The 7,478-nt window shown below is 33.2% G+C and overlaps 1 pseudogene; it reads right to left on the reverse strand.

The window, feature by feature from the left end:
- LOC108369300 (glutamate receptor 1-like) overlaps positions 1-7,470 on the reverse strand; it is a 56,577-nt pseudogene extending 49,107 nt beyond the window's left edge.
- Between the last annotated feature and the right edge of the window lie 8 nt (positions 7,471-7,478).

Here is a 7,478-nt window from a genome sequence, read left to right on the forward strand (position 1 = left end):
AACAAAAAACAAATGGATTTAATAGATTTCCAAATATCTCGAGAACGGTGCGAGGAAAATATTAAAAAAAAAATTACACATACATACACCAAAATTCCCTATGAAAATAAATATAAATTTAATTTTTTTTTTGAAAAATTTTTCACATAAAAATTTTTTGATAAAAAAATTAGTTTTTGAAAATATGCCATCTCAAAAAAAATTGAAAAAAATTACAATAGTAGCTCTGAGTATTGTGCAATATCTAAGCATAGTATTATGGGGTGCACTCTATAAAAATTTGAGTTATGAATTTTTTTTACACCAAAGTTGAGTAAAATGAGTACATTACGAATTTAAAACTTTAAAAATTTTTTTTAGAATTTTTTTGAGTAAGCAATTTTGTGGCCCATTAAATTTTAATATAATAAACTGCAAGTTTTAACTTAAAACTTAAAACTTTTAAGCGAAAACGGAAAACGGAAGAGCTGCCACTGTAATTTTTTAAATTTTTGTGCGATGGCATATTTTCAAGAACTATTTTTTTTTATCAAAAAATTTGCACGTGAAAAGTTAAAAAAAAAAAATTTTTAAATATTTCTTTTCATAGAGATTTTTAATGTGTGTATATGTAATTTTTTTCAAATTTTTTCCTCGCTCCGTTTTTGAGATATTTGGAAAACTATTAAATCGATTTGGTTTTGTTTTTGTGCCATAAAAATATAATAATCAAGCTCAAATTTCATATTATTCATTATTTATGTTTATCTATCAACCCTAAAAATTTGCAACCAATCGAACACATGAAGCGTAACCCCGTCCCGTGGTATGGAACGCCCCATATGCATACATAAGTACAAGTGGATGTACATGTGTATGTTTTTTCAAAGTTTTCTCATTTATATGCAGCGCAATTTCTGCTACATTAATTTTTACTAAAATATTTGTGAAATTTTTAGCATGCATCTTAAGGGAAATTGGCCAGCGGAAATTGAAACAAAAACAACGATTTGTAAGCATGTACTACACATACATATATACATATACAGCTTGTAAACAAAACAATTGGCTGTATACTTCAAAGACGAGTGCAAAACAGGTCAAATATGCGGCAAACTATGAAAGTCAGAGAACCGTTGTAAAAAAGTTTTTGCTTTATTTTTGGCTGTGCTAAACAGGAAGGCGAACGCAAATGGTTATTGTGGGCGAATGATTGCATGCATAGCTTACTGCAGCAAGCTTGACACATTGCACATGCTTAAGTGAGATATCTATTTTCGCATTCATTTGTTGTAAGATATCTCCATGCAGATGTTTAGTATTCTTAGCTAAAATTAGTATATACATTAGGGCGGATCAATTTTTAAGGGAGATTTTTTTTGATGTACACTTATCGGTGCTTCAAATTTTTAAGGAGCATTTCGCGATTTTTTGAGACTGTTGGCAAAGCTGCCGTTTTGAACCAATCGGAGAGCTTGATAAATTTTGGAAGTGGGTAGTATTTTTTGAATAAGAAAGATGTTTTCAGCAGGGACCGAAAATAATAGTTATTTTCAAAATTTTAATTCAAAAAGTCAGTCGGAAAGAATTGGTCTTTTTAACATTTGTATATAGCAATGCGATGCTTGTTAGCCAAGGATTGTTAATATTTATTTATTTTATTTTTTTTTTACTTTTTTCAAAAAAGTCAGCAATTTCCGTTATTTTTTGACTGATAGTTTTTCAGTCAAATATAAAAGTTAAAATTTGATTTTTATTTTTTCAGTCAAATATAAAAGTTAAAATTTGAATTTTATTTTTTCGGTAAATTTTTTTTAAAAGAAAAAATATATGTACATAGTGCTTGAAAATATCTTTTTTTCCTTACCATAAACCTTTTAGTGTGGACAACAATGATGTTTTGTGATCAAGGCAGATTCGAATATGCGCTCTCTGGGAACACAATACCTGTACTATTCGTTCCATGTGTTGGTACTATATCCAAGCACGCGTGTCAAGCAAACTATGAAAAAGTACATTTTTTTGTAAAGGTTGCGAATAAACCTTCACACCTAAATTTTGTATGAAGAAAATTCTTTTGAAAAAAAAACATATATTCGCTAAAAAAAAAAATCAACGAAATCGGCCTAGTATTTATTTATACATATAACACAGTCCGACATACAAATTTTCTATGAATAAAGGCTAGTAGCCATTTCTGACAGATTTTGTAAGAATGGAAACTTATACATGTAAATTTTAAGAAATTAAAGCAAATAGCAAAATCGACTAAAAAGGGCTAACAAATCGGCTGCCCGCTAAACCGAATTTTCGCAAACGGCTAAATCTAGCCGGAAAACGGCTAAACTGGCAACACTGGCAGGCAGTCAATTTGCGGTTGTTATTCATGCAGTAAGCATCTTATGTGCAAGTTGCTTTGTTTAAATGTTGTTGTTAAAATTTATCCGCTTTCTGGTGCCGTTTACCTCAGCGTTTTCAAACACAATATAAATTTCGCAAATATCGAAGGTAAGATGTAAAAAAAAACACTATTATATTCGCCGCCTACTGAAAAAGTTTTAGCACATTCAAATAGCCTGATACTGTTTCCGCTCTCTTGTACCATTTCTCCTTGTACCAGTTCATGAAAGGTATAAAAACAAGACTGGCTGAGCAATATCAATAAAATTTAAAGATATCCTTACAAAACCAGTACAATCTCCAACAAACAATGCAGCCCTACCAAATTCAATATGAGCTTATCGCTCAGATATTAAGTAGTTGATTCTAAGAGAGATGTAGATATTTGATGCTCTGTTTTTTTTGAGCCGACATCGAATCTCGACGAATATTCGCATACTCACCCAAATTTCCTGCGATAAAGGATCCATGAAACTGAATACACCAGGCGTCTGCTTCACTGGTTTCTTGATCATTATTGAAATGCCCAGTGACATGAATGGTTTGCTGAAATCGATGACACGCTCCCGTTCGGCGGTAATAGTCATGGCAGCGATTGCAATATCCGCTTCCTGCTTGGACACACATTGGTACAATAAAATAACGCGTATGCGACAGCAATGGCAATGGCAACGGCAATGACGATGAAGTTGTTCGATTTCATTGTTGGTGTTTTTGTATTTGTAGTTTTTGTTTGTTTTTGTTTTCACGGTAGTAGCGCATTGCAAATTCGGCGCATCGAGCAATAAAACCGTCCAACGATAACCGAAACGATAATCGTTGCCAAAGATAAAGTTAGCACGGCAGCCGTCGTCGTTTAATGTGCGGTGATGGCCCGCGGCAGAGAGTTCGGAGAAGAAGAGAAAAAGCAATAATAAAGAAAACATTTTGAATGCGTTGCGAAATGAAAGTGTTCATGCAATCGGAATAAATTCGTGTGCAACCAATGTGGCAGCAAACACGTGCGTTGTCCGGTTATAGCGCTTAACTATATGTATGTGTGTGTGTTTGTATGAAGTTATACTCACCCGTCGCACCAGTTCACCGACCATACCATCCCAGCCACCGCGCACCGTTGGATTTTCTGAACCGTAGGTACCATCCTTGACCAGACGCAATTCATCTGTGTTTGGTAGCAGCAATTCATGTGAGACGGTCGGCCAGCGCAATATCGAACGGGGCAGCCAAAGGAGCAGCAACAACAACATAAGTAGTGACCGTAAATGCAGTGGTGTATGCAAAGTAAGAGAAGAAAAAGTGGAGTAAGTTGAAATTGGACTTTGGGGTAAAAATTTGTAGGCATACAAATTAAATGGCTGTGTGCTGAATAACTGCGCTATGAAATAAATACTCAGTGTAGAAAGTATCAAANACCGTAAATGCAGTGGTGTATGCAAAGTAAGAGAAGAAAAAGTGGAGTAAGTTGAAATTGGACTTTGGGGTAAAAATTTGTAGGCATACAAATTAAATGGCTGTGTGCTGAATAACTGCGCTATGAAATAAATACTCAGTGTAGAAAGTATCAAAGAAATTACGAAAAATCGGGGAATAATGGTAGATATTGTTTAAAAAGAGAAACTACAAACTTAAATGCAGCTGCTTAAATTTAAGACTTACACAAATTTGTGTTCTTAAATTTATCATAAATTCTTTAGTCAAGAGAAATAACGAGAATTGATACGAAATAATATTAAATAGATCAACCAAGAGTGGGTTGTAATTAATGCCTTACAACGGCATTTCATAAGCAAACAAATACAAAAAAAATTCAAGTTTTTCTCCCAAGTCATGCTATGCGCAGAAAACTACGCACTCGTGACATTGAACCAGAACTCTGGAATACACATTTTCAGCACTCCTGATGGCCTCCCAACTACTACATTCTTAAGCAGCGATCCCACGATTTGTACATTTGTACAGATTTGTCCTTTTTCTCTGTTAGAGAGTGGTGTTTTTTGGGAAGTGGTTGTTGAGACCGAACTGATTCCCGATTAAAATTTCTAGCCAACACCACTCTGTACATACAAATTGTGTGATCCCTGCTTTATGTAAATAAATAGTAATTAAGATCAAAAAGATCCGAGACAGAGGCGTACATAGAAGACTTAGTGTGGTACGTGCGACACAATGACAAAATCTAGAGATCTCCATGAATGATAGGGTGGTCATTCGCGCTAAAAAGCCTTGCCACAAAGCTCATTCTACTACGTAGTCGATAATGAACAATGCTTCGAAATAAGAAGCTAAAAATATTTCCATCGATTGAGACAATTCCTTAAGCTAATGCGAGGATACCAACCAGTGGTTAGACAAGTCGGGATGTTGCAGTAGACCAAATAAGATCTACCATCCATAGCTCATAGGTCCATAGTACCTAGCAGTATGCGCAGCTACTCCAGCTTGTTGGAACCACAAATTCTCTGCCGTTGGACGCAAAGAGTTGTCAATAATTGTTCTGTAAAAATCCGCAGAAATCGTTTCTGGCGTTTCATCCTCATTCTCGAATAAATATGGGCCGATCATTTTTTCGGCCAAACCAAACAGTGCATCTGGACTGGTGTAACTGGTGCTGGTGTGTTGCTCTTGGATTTTCAGAGCTCCACAATATACAGTTTTGCTTGTTGATGCGCTTTTACCGACATCAGTAGTATTCCGATTATATTCTAAGAAATCAATTTGTGTGGATAATAGTATAAAACGAATAGTGTATTGTAGTCATTATTGGTGGTGGTATTGCTGGAAGTATCCATCATGATTTTCCAAGAGATTAACTATAACACGCAGAAAGAAAATAACAACACTATTAAAAAACAAAGAAGTTCTACGTGCTTAATATTGGCTGGTCTTATTTGGTCCACCCTGTATCATGTCCAATAATATCCCGTGGCATTGAACAACTTAGAAGGTTTATAAAAAACTGCTGAGGTAAATAGCCAGCAAAATATAACAAGAAATTACTTTAAAATCCCCAGGAAGATGGAAACCATAATTTTAGTGGACCTGTACAATCTCCAAGGGTGGTCCAAAAGTAAAACCCAAAGGTTAGCTACTGGGGAAAGCACGATTTTCCGAGAATTATATAAATGTTTTTAATTTCTCTGTTACAAGAAAAATTTTACAAAAATATTAACACGGCCCTCGCGCTTACGCTGAGTGAATAAATCGCTAAACAACAGCCCACTTTTGGAAAAACAGCATTTCAGTAATGAATAAACCGATGATCATAACTAACTATTACCGAATTTTTAAATATTAGTTTTCCATTTAATTCTACAAGCTGAAGTTTAAATATTGCGCATATAATTTTTTGACTGAGGTTTATGCTTTTAGCTCAATAAATTTATCAACGAACTTTTATTCAAGCATATTTCAACATCTTCTTTTCTACGCAATATACCCAAATGATTTAATTTCTTCGACGCAGCGGCCTTAAAAAGCTATTCTGCTCAATCGAAATTGAACTCTACTTGCACATAATTCACATTTTCAACGTATAAAATGCGCATAAAATCTTATTATAAGCACAAGGAGAGTCAGTTATGCAGTTATAAGTACAGATGTACAGGCAAGCACATTGTGCATTAGACATATGCCTTTTTTATATAAACTGTACCATGAGGATAGGATGAGGTCCTTTATGGACTGGTAAAAATTTTATACCAGGAAAGAAAAAAATTTTACTGAAAAAAACATACATATGTATGTGCATAATATATACGATGATCAAAAAATGGTTTCAAAACTTATTTTTTTCGGTAATTTGGAATTTCCCATATACACATATGAAGTAGTCTACGCCAAATCAGACCCTTTTTGGATTTTGCATCTCCTGAGGAGGGAGGGAGGCCTACCTTTGTGATTTAATTTTCTTGTCAGGACATTTGCGAGATATCGATTTTGAAAACAACTTTCTTCTTTGTGAATTCTTATTTTCCAAAACACTTTTGGCATATAAAATTTAAAAATTTTCAAAACCATACTTGCTAAAATTTGTAAAAATTTTGATAAAATTTTCAATTTTTAATCGAAAATGATGGATTTTAGTGATTTTTTTTTTAAACTGTCACACATCCGAAACTTTTTAATGCCAAGAAAATTGTGAAAAATTCATCTTTGTGAATTCTTATTTTGCAAAAGACTTGTGGAATATTAAATTTAAAAATTTTCAAAACCTTACTTAAGATTTTGATAAAATTTAAAATTTTTAATCAAAACTTATGGATTTTCGTGTTTTTTTTTTAACTGTCACACATTCCGAAATTTTTCAGTCTAGTTCTTTATTGGGATAACATTGGGATCTATTTTTATTTTTAATTTTAAGTTAATGAAAAAGAAAAGAAATTTTGTGTGAAATCGAATGCATTAATCAACAAGATATAAATACTATGTTGGAGGAGTAAGAAATTCCTTACAAAATTGCAGTAGGAAGCACTACACTACGACTAATAATTAGTTTTTTTGAGGCCTTACAGATTTTTTTATTTATTTTTTAAAGTCGTATTTGAGATATCCAACTTTCCAATTTGTAAATTCCCTTAATTTTCTCTCTATTTTTCTTTTTCGAAACACCTTTGTAATTGAAACAATTTTTAAATATGTATTTCAATGAACTTTTAAATTTTAAAATTTTTTCTACAAAAATGTCACTGATTCAGATATATTTTTTCGAATTTTAAATGAAAACCTAACAAATAAGTAAATTAATTAAAAAGAAAGTCATATGCCTAATGCACATACATACATAAATATAAAATATACTCCAACTGCAGTTAATAAGATTTTCATTGCACTGCTTTCATGAGCACATAATTCATATGAATGTAAGTGCATGCTACACAAATACATACCTACATATAATAAAAGAACATACATACATAAATGTCATGGTGTGCTGCAAATGCACTATGCTACGAATACTACATATATACATATATACTCACAATTGATGCCCAACTTCTTGGCCAATAAATCGGCTAAATCCTTGCAGTAGCCCTCGAAGCGGTCATTGCCATCCAATTGTTCACCAATACTGGGACGCTTCAACATGATGTACGGCTCTT

This window comes from Rhagoletis zephyria, unplaced genomic scaffold (assembly GCF_001687245.7).
Source record: "Rhagoletis zephyria isolate East Lansing unplaced genomic scaffold, Rhagoletis_zephyria_1.1 Rzeph_scaffold_03596, whole genome shotgun sequence".
NCBI lineage: Eukaryota > Metazoa > Arthropoda > Insecta > Diptera > Tephritidae > Rhagoletis > Rhagoletis zephyria.